Source organism: Taeniopygia guttata, chromosome 1A (assembly GCF_048771995.1).
Source record: "Taeniopygia guttata chromosome 1A, bTaeGut7.mat, whole genome shotgun sequence".
Classification (NCBI taxonomy): domain Eukaryota; kingdom Metazoa; phylum Chordata; class Aves; order Passeriformes; family Estrildidae; genus Taeniopygia; species Taeniopygia guttata.
The window spans coordinates 7,441,462-7,454,226 of NC_133025.1; positions in this window are offsets into that span (position 1 = coordinate 7,441,462).

A 12,765-nucleotide genomic window follows, 5' to 3' on the forward strand; every position below is an offset into this window, starting at 1 on the left:
GGTTTTTCCTGTGAGAGTGTAATCTGAAAGTCCAGGCAACTGAGTAGGAGACCCATTTTATCCCTCCCATCTGATCATCAGGCTTCCTACCCTGGGCTCATGTCAGGCTCTGTGTAAGAAGCGAGGGAGCAGATCCCCCCACCATCCCTGCCAAAATGCTGCATGACTGAAACAATCTGGGTTAAGTAAAATGTCCAAAATAGGTAATGTTTTGCTGTTTTTCTGCTTTGTCCTGGATCTTTCCAGTGACCCAATTTCCAGCACAAACCCATAAAGTTGTTAAAAAGTCAGAGACAAGAGCTGCAAGACGTGAGCAGAAGTGATTGCAGGGAGACATCTCTCTGGGTGGCTTCACTGCTGAGGAGAACATGCCCGTGGACCCATGCTCCACAATGAGGAGGAGTCTGGACAGAAACCTGCCAGCTTCTGGGGAAGGAATTGTGCCAGCAGCTCTCATGTAAAAAGAAGTGAGAGCCTTTTTTCCCTTTTAATGAGAAAACAGTCCATCAGGGAGCAGTTCTGAGGTGTGCCCAGGTGGATGTGTCCTCTTAGAATCTATGTGCCTGAAATTTTCTGTGGATGCTTTACACCCAAGAAGAGACAGAGGTAAACTTAGGGAGACAAGGTTATCCTCCTGAAATCTCCAGTGCACTTTTCCATCTCCTCCAACGCCTTGAGAAATGTTTGTATTTGCATCAGAAGGACCAAGGAGAGGTCCCTGATGCTTAAGCACATCTAGACCTCAGGCAGTATTTTCCAACCTCAGCACTTCATAAACAACATCAATAATGTCCGTCCAGTCCTGCATGGCCAAGTTCTTCTGATACATTTATCTTGCTGATGGCAATTCCACCTGAACTCACAAAAATCAATGGGTCTCAGTGCAAAGTTATACCCAGTGCCAGGGCCCAGTTCCAGTGGTGATTTAAAGTGCCCATTTGCCTTTTCCTGGGCTCTCTCATGTTCATAGCAAGGTTCAAATGTTCCAGGTGCTCTGTGGAGTGGATTTCTGTGCCCATGTGCCCATGCCCTCATGTGGGGAAGTATGAGTGTGAAGAGTGTGAGAAGTTTGCCTCTTGGAAAATCCATGGCAGGGTAGAACTTGAAACCCAATCCACAGCAGGTTTGTATTTTCCTATTACAGACATGCAAAAACTGGTGAGAATAATTTTCAGAAGCAATTAATGCAGTAAAACAAATTTGACAGTTTAAAGGGCAGTGGTCAGAATAATATTATCCATTTCCAAAAGCAGCAGTGATATGTTTCTGCACCTCAAATAGGGCTGCATTTCCCTGTGATTTAGCAGAAATATGTTTTGCATTCTAATCTGATTTCCTAGGCTAGAGAAGAAGTGACTAAATGAGCTGATAATACCTGGCAGCTGTTAAACGACTTTTTGCCATCTAGAGAGAAACAGAAGATATGTTCTGATCTCCTGCTTCTTAAGTTAGAGGATGAAAGAAATAGAAGGGGTTTAAGTTGGAAATGAGATCATGCATTATGCCCTTCGGACAGCATGTAATCTGGCTAATGGCATCACAGAGTTATATAAATAACTTCATTAAAATGAACTTGTTTCAAATGAGCTAAATAAATCAGACTCATTTGTCAAAGAGCTGGGATGAAATAATCAGGTTAATTTAAAGCTGCTCACTGGGGAGATGATTCCTGAATTTGTTCCACCAGTGAAACTGCCAGCAGTAGCTTCAGTCACCAGTGGGAGCCCTGAGCCCAATGTGAAAATGCAGACTGGGCTTCCACATTTGCTTTCCAGAAGCCTCTCTCGTGTCTGTAGCACAGTCTGCAGGGTCCCATAGCTGAAGATGTGTGTTCTAGGGCATTTAAAGCATTGTCCAAGACCCACTGGATCTAAATCCTTCTCTGGTGGCTGGAAGCTGTTCAACCCTGTAGTCTGTGCTCTGCTGTCTGCTCTCTGCCTCAGAATGAATGGTAAAATGAATTTTAACCACTTGCTTTCAGCATCTGTCTCTGCCTTGATGGGAGGACTGTGTGATGCCTCAGGTCTTTTCCTCACAATTAATTCAATGCTTTGTGTCTATATTTTCCCTTTCCTCATTATCTCATTCATTTCCGCTTTGCTTTGCAGAGGTCAGAAAGATAAATCCAGTTCTTCAGGTTGTAGATGGACTTGCTCCTCTGTGGTCTGAACACCCCTTACCTCTGCAGAAATTAATATTTACCTGCTGTAAACTCATTCCACTGCAGGAGTCAGTCAGACTGTGCAGAATTAGAGCAGCTAAGGATGTGAATCTGTAGGGAGTGAACAAGTAGGAAGATTGTCCCAGATACAGGCTGTCTGTCTGTCCTTCACAGTTTACTGAAAAGCTCAGGTTTTAGCTTGCACCCCAATGTAAGAATTTCTTGTATGCCATCATCATGCAGTGTACATCCCACCTTTACCAGATGACCAGTTTTCTCTTTGTTGCATTTTGGATGCTTTTCTTTTACATCGTAGGGAGAAAGGATGAGAACATAGATCACATGGAAAATGAGTTTATAATCAGCATTTACAGACAGGCACATTTCGAACAAAGAGAGTGAGAAATCAATTCTTTGTGTTTATGTCTTCCAGGATCACAGTTGTGTGTACAGCACATTGTGCTCCTACACAGCAAATCTGCCCTGAAGTTCCTGTATCTGACAGCTATGAATTTATCAAATGAGAAACTGGGCTGTGAATTCAACTTTCAGGAATAAAAAGCCTTTCAGCTCTTTAATACCTCTCAGTCCTACCCTTTGGTTGCACTCCAGCACAGGTGAAGGGTTGTGTGAACATCAGGCTGCAAGACAAATTCTTTGTTCCCAGTGCACTGATTTATCCAGCTTGGTTGCTGGTAGCAACCTCTGGGCTATTCTAACCCTGTGAGATGAAAACTACTTTGGGGATTTGTTCACAGGTGGATACTCCAACCTCACCCCCTCCTCCAGATCCAGGCAGGTGTGTCACATCCTCCCCAGGGACTGTCCTAATCACAGCTTATCTTCCATCCACTGCTCAGTACCTCTAGACCAGTGCGTGGCTGTGCTTCCCTTGGAGCACCCTGGCCCTACAGGGTTTGGGTGGTTGTTTTCAACAATTTGGGAACTTGGGAAAGTTCCCAAAGCCACCTCTGAGTGGTGCCAGATCAGGAGCAAGTGCTGGGAAGAAGCTAAAATGCATTCCCATTTTAGCTGGGATACAGGGGAGCATGACAAATTGATTCCCAGCTATGAGCTGCAGGATTCAGTCCATAACCAGTTCAAAAAGTGATCAAACTAAGAAATTCTAGACTTGTTATTGGGATTTTACCACTAGCTGAGATTCCCTCTTTCACCAGGTCTGAGTTACAGGGCAGCTTTCTCCTCTGACATCTATTACACAAATGTCAGCTCACCTGGGGCCAGCACAGCTGCAGCATCTGTGCAAATCACATTGATATCAAACAGCAGCCGTATGTGTGGGGCCAGAAGTTGCAGTGCTGTGGTGTTTGGGATGTGATGCTGGAGGATGTGCTAATCCCTTAGTAAATGTCAAAGTGCTGCTGCACGGGGGATTGGATCGTGTCCAAGCAGAAAACTTTGCTTCAAGCTTGCAAATGATTTGTGAGTTTCTTCATTATGATAATTTTGAGAGTGAAGGCTTCTCTTTGCAGGACATTTATGAGAGAAAAGGAGTGATCCTCCTAGGGATTTGAAAGTGTCTGGAAGATCTTGTGGTTATGGATTTTTTTATGCATGCCAGATGGCTCATATCCTCCTCATTTATATGGCTGTAAATCTGGATTTATCCCACCTGGATGACTCTTGTCAGAATCTGTCCACTGTTCTCTAATCGATTTTCAGTCTAAACTGATGGAGTTAACCAGTAAAATCACTCCTACCAGTGAAGTGATTGGTATGTTTCAAGTATCAGACTCATTCCTTCCACTCATTTGTAAAAGGTTTCTAACCATCTTGAACCAACCAGAGTTAAAATAAAGGACAAAATGTTACACTCCCAAACAAATGGCCACATTCCTGCATTGTAGAAGTTCAATGCTATACTACAAATTGCGTCCTGGTTTCTGTTATAATTTGTGTTTTCATCTGTTCAATCCTTTTAAAATGAATTTGTTCTCAAATGAAGTCAGCAGAAATCTTTAGCTATGGCATGCAGTTGTTGGTAGGGCACCTTTCACTGCAGCTCAGTATCTAGAAGGAGCAGGAGGCAGGGTAAGAAATTGCTGGTGATGACAGAGGTTACTGGGTGTTTGTGAGGGATATTTCAGCTGGATGGAGAATCTGTATTTCCATGTCCTTCTCTCACTTAATCTGAAATGTTTCTGTAACTCAGAAACACAACTTTTTCAGATGTTGATAAAAAAAAAAAGGCAAAGCTACAGCCATCAAATGAGGCATTATGACATAAACCAGACAGCTTCATCCATCAGTGTAATAAACATTCAAAGCATACCTGACCTGTCTCTAACAGGAGATTCTGAGTTAATTGTCTAGGAAATTGTCTTCATCTCTGCAGGTGATAAGATATGTCACTGGTGATCAGAAAACTCTGTGTTCAAGGAAAAAAAAAGTCATCTCTGATTATAGGACTGACAACAAGAACAAGAAATTACAAAATCCCTTTTTTCCCACCTCAAATGAACAATACCCCAGTTAAAATACTCTGTCACCAATCAGCTATTTTGGAAAGAAAATCTAAAGAAATTGAAGTTGAGATTATATTCTTGAGATCTGCTCTTCCCTTGTTCTTCCCATGTTCTTCCCTTTAAGACAATGTGAACATCTATATATAAGCAGGAGAAATATAAGAAGTCAGTCCTCAGCATTGTCACTGTGTAAATACATCAGTATATTCCTAATTTCAATCATGACTAGTTCTATGAATTTAGATCAGGAATATATATGATGGGATCCCAAGAGATAAAAATTCTTAAATTTCTATTTGGGTATTTAGGGCCAAATCAGAATGGCTGAAATCCAGGGAGTGATGCAAGTGAAAGAGACAGGAGGAAAAGGAAGAATTTGCTGAAAGGAAAAAAAAAAAAAAGCTGGATTTTTCAATTTAGTTCTTGATTGACCATAACTCCTTTTGGGAGGGTTTGTTCAACTCTGGCCTACAATTTCAAGATTTCAAGATTTGAAATCTTGCAATTTCAATGAGTATCAGTTGGGCAAGCTTCAGTCCATATTCCTGTACTTCATGTGATCCCATTGGCTTTTCTTGTTTTCATGTCCTACTATTAGTTTTTTTTCTTTTTAATGAAAATTTCTATTCTTCTGTTTATCTTCTGTCTTTTTGTTTATCTTTTTTCCCTGATTTTAGGGATTTCCAAGGGAATAATTTTAGCAAGTTTTGGTCTATTTCCCTACACCCAATTTCATCTCAGTACAATTGGTTGTAGTCACTCCATTTCAAATTTTCTGGATATTTCAATTTAATTTTTGATTGATAATATCTCCTTTCGGGAGTATTTGTTCAACTCTGTCCTCCAATTTCAAGATTTCATTCCCTTTCCTGAAAGGAAGAATTTGAGGTCCTTGCACAAGAGTTGCAAATCCCTTTTAGACTTTTTGTAAATTCCCTGCTGAGAAATACTGTCAGCTGTATCAAATAGAATTAATTGCCATGTATAATATCAGAATAATTGTGAGATCTGGCAAACAGCCCAATGATTAGAAATCTAGCAATTCAAAATTCTTTTGGGGAAAAAATACTTTTGGTTACAAAAATAAAAAAAGGTGTATAAACACCTCAGCCCTCTTGAAAAGACAATAATTAATGTCTCTCTGTAGTGTGTATTAGACACCACAGGCGGTTGTGAGGAGTTAATGGGAAAGTATGGAAAAAATGGAAGAAACTCAAGCACACTGCAATTACAGTGAATATTGAAGTTATCAATGTGATAAAACCACAAATAAATACTGTTGAGATACATGCATGTATATATGCAGTGATGTGGCTGAAATCCTTGACTGAATTTGTTGTTTTGGCTTTGGTTTTTTTGGGGTTTTTTTTGTCTGTTTTTATTTTCTTTTTTGCTTATCAGTACTATGCTTTTAATCTCAGAGCTGTTTGCTGCCTGCAGCAGCAGCAGCTGAGAATCAGGCCAGCCCATCTATTAGGTCTGGTGCAGGATGCTGCACAGATTCCTGCCTTTTTTCCCTGTCTTTCCCCTTTTAATGATGGTTTGACCATAGAAGATTTTCTAATTGACAGCAGAGATGCTCTAACCTTTTATACCCTTCTCTTTCAGGCTGATGGAGTTGTCTTCACTCTGATCATTTCAGGTGCAGATTTCCAATGTGAATTCTCTCTGAATATTTTCTAAATGTGGAGCTGCTTATGTCTGAAGCCAGGGCAGAGAGGCTGCAAAGGTCACTTGTAAAGATTATGTCTACATCCAGCCTTCTCCCAGTTTTCATAACATTCAGATGAAGGGTTTTGGATAAGGCCCCTGTCAGAATCCAGTAGAATAAGATATTTTCCAAGTGCCATGTGAATTTGTGTGAAGTCCCTCTTGCTCTGTGACCTTCACAGAATCTGCCAGTCAAGTTCATTTTTTCTGTGCAGCTATTTTTTAACCTCACAGTGTGTGATAGCTCCATTATGTGCATGAAGAGCCCAAAGAGAGGTTAATATCTCCATGAAGTGACAAAAATAGGATGTATTTTCCCAGATATTTCTGTGCCACTTCATTGCATTGTTTAGTCACAAAAAATTGGAGAGAACTATCTTCCCAGTAAATTAACAATATATATTATTTACTTTACCAATAAGAGAAAGGGGAATCAAATTTATCAGAAAGAAAAATCTCTGGAAAAAAACCAATTCACCAATAGTTCAGCAGCCTATATGAGAGTCAGACAGCTTTCTTTAGAAATTACACTGTTTTCTATTTGCTCATTGCAGGTAATCATTGCTTTTTTATTTGGACAGCTCTGTGCAAATTTGTTTTGTTCTGCTTCTGCAAATAGGAGATGGAAAGAAGTGTGATATAGTGGTGAAGCTGCACACAGAGCAGGCAAACCTCAGCTGTCTCCTCACTTGGCCTCTGTGTTGCTGCCTAACCTTGCATGAAGTATTGCCTTGTCCTGGTTGAAAATTAGAACTTCTCAGTTTTTAGTTTCATCCTTTTTCCAAAACTGGGGCCTTTCAGTAAAAAAGTTTTTGATTAAGCCCTTATTGGTAATAATATTTGGGTTTGATTTTAAAAAAATCAATAGTTTTAAGCTCTCTTTTCATCAAGAAAACCTTAACCAAAAGTATTAAAAAAAGATGTTTTCCTTTCTCTAAGAAGGAGATGTCTGAGCTGTCCTTTTAAAATTCATAAGCCTCTGGAGCATTATCTGTACAATTCTGTTTCTATGGCTGACATATCCCAGTTTGGGCTCCTTTACAGGTTTTCACGGTTTCATAACATGGTTAAAACACAATTTAGTTCCACGCAAATGGACAAGACTGGTTTTAAATGACAGTCCAAGCACTGTGCATTTTAAAACCGTGTGTTTTAGCACCTCTTTCCCTTTCTCTCATCATTGTCAACCTGGCAGGTTTTTAGTTTTTGAGAAAAGGAAAACATGATTTAATGACTTAAAATGCCATGAAGTTTGATTAATATTGATGTAATATCCTGGAACTACATAAATAGCAAACATTTATATTTATTTATTCTTTGATTTTGAAATCTTCTTTCCATTTTTTCCTTCTAGCTTGGCCACTTAGCCATTTCCATTGCGAGATAATTTTCAGTGCTGAATGGTTATTGTGCAGAGGTTGTAGGACTCTTCCATTTCCCCATCATAATTTGTGAACCACAATCCTCATTAGAGAATGGGGGAGCTAAAAAAGAGCTTTTTTTACTTCCATCTGTCTTTGAGTTTCAACAGTAAAATGTCCCTGTAGCAGATACAGGACAAACATGGTAAATGGAGGATTCATGCCTGATGGAGGATTCAGGATTGAATCCTGGCCCAGGCCAGTGACCCAGACCTCAGTACACCTCCAGAATACCCCCTTGGCTCCATGACATGATTTTTAATTTCTCCTGTGAGCTCTTTTACACTTTATTTAATCATTTAAGTAAACTTTGGATCAGCCAGAGATTTCTCTGCCTTGGAAATAGCTGGTTTCAAGATAGTTTGGACTCAGAAGTACATTCCCCAGCCCAAGTAAATACATTTAATACAAAGGTTTTGGCTATTCTATTTTTTTTTTCCTCTCCCTTTTCACAAATGAGCTTGCTTCATGGTGCAGAAAGCCAGCTGACAATAGAGCCCAAAGGTCACAGGATGGAAAAAAGTATTTCCTGGCCATCTGTGTTCAAGTTACTGCACTAGCAAAGAAAGAAATAAATAATGGGATAAATTGTTCACAGAGTTATGAGGACAATTATGGGATTTTTGTTGTGATAAGCATAAAATCTTTTTACTTACTTGATTATTACTTACAGCTATCTGAGGGCTAATGCTTCTCACAGGGATTGAGAGTCTGGATCAGTCTCCACATCCATGTGGCTCAGTGTTCTTCCCCTGTTGTGACTGCACAGCTGCATCCAAAATCTCACAGAAGCAGATGGGGAAGAAACCAGCTCCAGCAATGCCTCATCAAAACCAAATTTCTCTGGGTTTTGACCTGCTATGAATTAATATCCTCAGAGTCTCTGTAAATGCTGAATCTCTTCCCTAAACATCAGTTCTTGAATACTGTGTGAGTTCTGTTTATTTCCAGGGGCTCTGCAGGCAACAGTGATTAAAGGATGAAATATTATCTGTTACTGCTCCAACTGCTTCCATAGACCCACAGTGTCAAAGGCAAGACCTGAAGCCCCTTGTGTGACCCACTACACAAAAAGAAACAATAGAAAGGTGGTTTTGCCCCCAAGCACTTTACAGTCTGTTTCTCAGAGAAGAGATGGCAGAGGGGTGCAAATCACCAGCTTGAGGAATACCATGAACCAGGGAGTTTGGTCAGCTGGATCAGCAGCAATTTCAGTCTCCCAGGTGCCTTTTCATGGTCAGTTCATTTGGAGGCATCACTTCTGTGCCTGCTATTGGAACTGAGGCACTGCTGGGGTGGGGACCAGTTATTTGCACTGCTCACACAAATGGGCTTCTTTGTGAATGATACTTCCATTTTATTTGTTATTTTGAACCAATCATGTTATTAAAGAGCAAGATTTGACTTTTGTTCTCACTTTATTAGCATCCACAGTTCCAGCCTGTTGTTTATGACCATTACATGAAATTCATATTTGTTGGGCCAGCTGCTGTTTGCTTTGGTTCTCTTTTGATTCTTTTCTGTTATGGCTGCAATGGTGGTTTTATCTTCCTATCTCTCTGAGCTCTGTGGAAAGGGGAAGGTTTTAACTTCCCCTTTCCACAGAGCTCAGAGAGATGGTCAGAGAGAAAGACTTCCTTGATTTTTCAAGTGGATGTTGGTAATCACCTTTGGCTAACTCATCTCTTGTATAGCACAGACCTCCAAATCCCACATAGTAATTTCTTAATGGAGTGGGAAATTTCAGCTCTAGTGGTCCTTTCAGAATAATATCCGACCATGATTTAAAGATTTCTATTAATATATAATCCACAAAACCCTATACATGTTGTTCCATGACTTGCCTTTCCTGTTACCATTATATGCCTTATCTGTTTTTTAACATGAAATTATTCAGCATCAGTTTCCAGCTGGATATAATTCTCATTATGTCTTTTTGGGGAGGAGGAAGGAACCATCTAGAATCCAAAATATGTTTCTTATACAAACTGTGAACAAGGCACTTGTGAACAAAGCACCTTTTAACATTTTTTTTTATAAATGGAGAAAAAAAGGGTATCTTTTCCCTCCTGCTGCAAGCTGCGCTTCCCAGACTTACTTAGATTAATTATGTGTCTAATTATTTTCAATTGCAGATTGGATTAGGGGGGATTAGTGCCTGCATTTTGGTTCTACCGTTTCATAACCTCAGAAAATACCTGTCAATGGCTGAGCTTACAGTCTCACCCTATAAATGGTCTGTGAAAAGGCACAAACCATTCACATACATATTTTATAGCCATTAGCAATTGGGAACACTCAGCACTGCAGCTCCCATGCGCTGAATGAAGTGGTGATCATCTTGATCAAGGAAAGGATCTCCCTGCTGAGTCAGAATTAACTTGAAGATCTGAAATTTCTGGAGAAAGTCGCTCCTTTTTTTTATCAGAATTCTGTTAATTGTGCATAGGGAAATGCACCTCATTAGGAATATCCTTGCTAAAATAGAGTTGCACATTTCCATTTCCTTGAATAGATCTGAGGAGATCTCAGGATCTTTTTTCCACCAAACAGCCCGTTGTTTGACTTAGGACATATTAAGTCAATACATGTGTCCGGTGAACAAACAATTAACAGCTAAATAGTTTTATGTGCTGTCAGTGCAGGATTTCAGAGAAGTATTAAATAGTCAAGGAAAAAAGAATAGGGATATAAGGAGCCACAAAGCCTTATAAGTACTTTGTGTGCACCCTGCTAATTTCAGCCCTGGTTACCTCTCTTTACAGGCAATCTTGACCCAACCCAGTCCTACCTGCTGGCTAAAGGACACAATTTTCTTTTTCCTTTACCAGGGCACATCCAGCAAGGAAATTCTCTTGAAAATACCAAGTCTTTTCATGTGAATCTGGAACAAAGATAGTCACGAGCCCTGAAAACCTTTGTGGTAGTCTGTAATTGTCCTTCAACTTTCAAAGTTTCAAGCATTAAAATACGCTGGATGCTGCTGAGTGTTAATTGCATTGTATCCCCTTGCCTTGCTTTGCTTTTCTTCTCTTTCTGGTTTATCTGAGCTGTTCTGTGGGTGCTGCCTGGGTCGGGCAGGGTTGCAAGAGCAGCAGAACTGGTTCAAAGGGAAGGAGATGGGATCACTACATGGCATTGGTACAGATATTTGCAAAAAAAAAAAAAAATATAGCTGAATTGTCACTTTATTGCTAGGAGACACAATAGTTTAATTCTCTGTCAAACCCTAAAGTGAACCCACACTTACAGTCCAGGCATTTATATCCTATAAATATATTTAAATATTTGAGATTTGGAAGGAAGGAGAAGGAGAAGAGAGGGGGAGGGAAAGAAGGGGAAAGAAAAGGGCAGGTTTGTGTTTGAACCCGATCTATGAGTACAAGTTATCCAGACCCTGCAACAGCCCTGACAAGTACCTGAAAGTACAATACTGGATAAATGGAGGAAAACTCCCTTGCTACTTGTGTTTCATGGGTGTTTTAATACTATTGTGATGTCTTACAGAGTCAAAATATTAATAAATTCTTATTACCTAGCCTTCAGAAAATTGCTGATGTGACAATCCCTGTGTTACTTGAGCTCTGAAAGGAGAGGATGTTTGGAATGCAGGCTGGAATAAAAGTACATGTGCTTTTTTTGCCACGACATTGTTTAAATTTTTAATGAGAAAGTTTCCAGTATAAAAAATGTAACTGCACGTACATAAAACTGCATAGGAACAGTATGGGAACAGGTGAGTTCCTCAGGATGGTTGTGTCAGAGGGTCAGAGTCAATGTTGTGCATTTCCACTAACTTTGGCAGGGCTGAAGCAGAGCTGGCCTGGAGGAAGCTGTAGGTTACCTGGAGATCTCATCTGCACAGGACTGAGTCACTCAGCTCCCACTATCAGAACTGGAGTGAGCCAGGATGGGCAGAATTGCTCTTTGAACAGAGCAATCCCTCTACACAGATTAGCTGTGATACCAAAGAGAAATTTCATGCCTGGTGTGAAGCTCTTTCTGTGCTGGTGTTCAGCTTTGTGCTTCATTCCTAGTGGAGAAAAGAGCTTAGGCTTTATTTTGCAAAAAAGTGAGAGCTTCCACAGCCAGGAGTGCCAGTGTGACACAGGGAAAAACCAAAGATGACAACTCATCTTCTCCTGTTCCAAACTTCACTTGCACCAGTTTTTGTGGACATCCTCAGTTAAAAATAACTGAGGAACTAGAGATGGACTTCCATCAAAGCTTTCACCTGTGTCTTTATTAGCAACACACTCTGCATACTTTGAATTTCACTTATTGACAGTACTCATCTGAATTCCTATAGGCAGCTTCAACAAGTGCCTTAAAGATGTGTGATCATTAAAATTAAAAAAGGAACTGGTTATTTCTGTGCAAATTTTGCCAGAAATTTTTAGCATCTTGCAAATTATAATTGCAAGCCTTCACTATGAATATTCATCCATTACAAGAAAAGGTAATGTGAATGATTTATTAGATTCTAGGCAGATTTGGAAGCAATTCTGCAGTCAGTGCAAAGGAAAAGAGTGAGTTTGTCTTCATGAGGCTGCAGTCATTTACAGACTGAAATAACCTCAGCATTTTGTGTTTGCTTCGAGGCTTTTGAATGAAGATATTCAGTGTTTTGGGAAACCCAAAGGTATATTTCACAGGAAATATGACATACTTAAAAATCTCCTTACGATTGCATCTGCTTAGCTTTATTTGTCATGGCACAGCTTCAGGTGTCTCCCATCCAGGCACCTCTGTTCACTGCTATGCACACCTTGGGTAATTTTTCCTGTACAAACAAGTGGCAAAATGGGCAATACCGAGTCCCAAATATGCAAATTGTACAGGAAAGTCAGAAATAATTTGAATAAACCCAGACTGATCTGATCTTTTATATTCTGACATCCGTGTATTAAATGCTATAGCAGCTGGAGAGGAATTTTTGGCTTCTGCAAGCTCATGAGCATCACATTAGGAACTCAAAGGATCACAG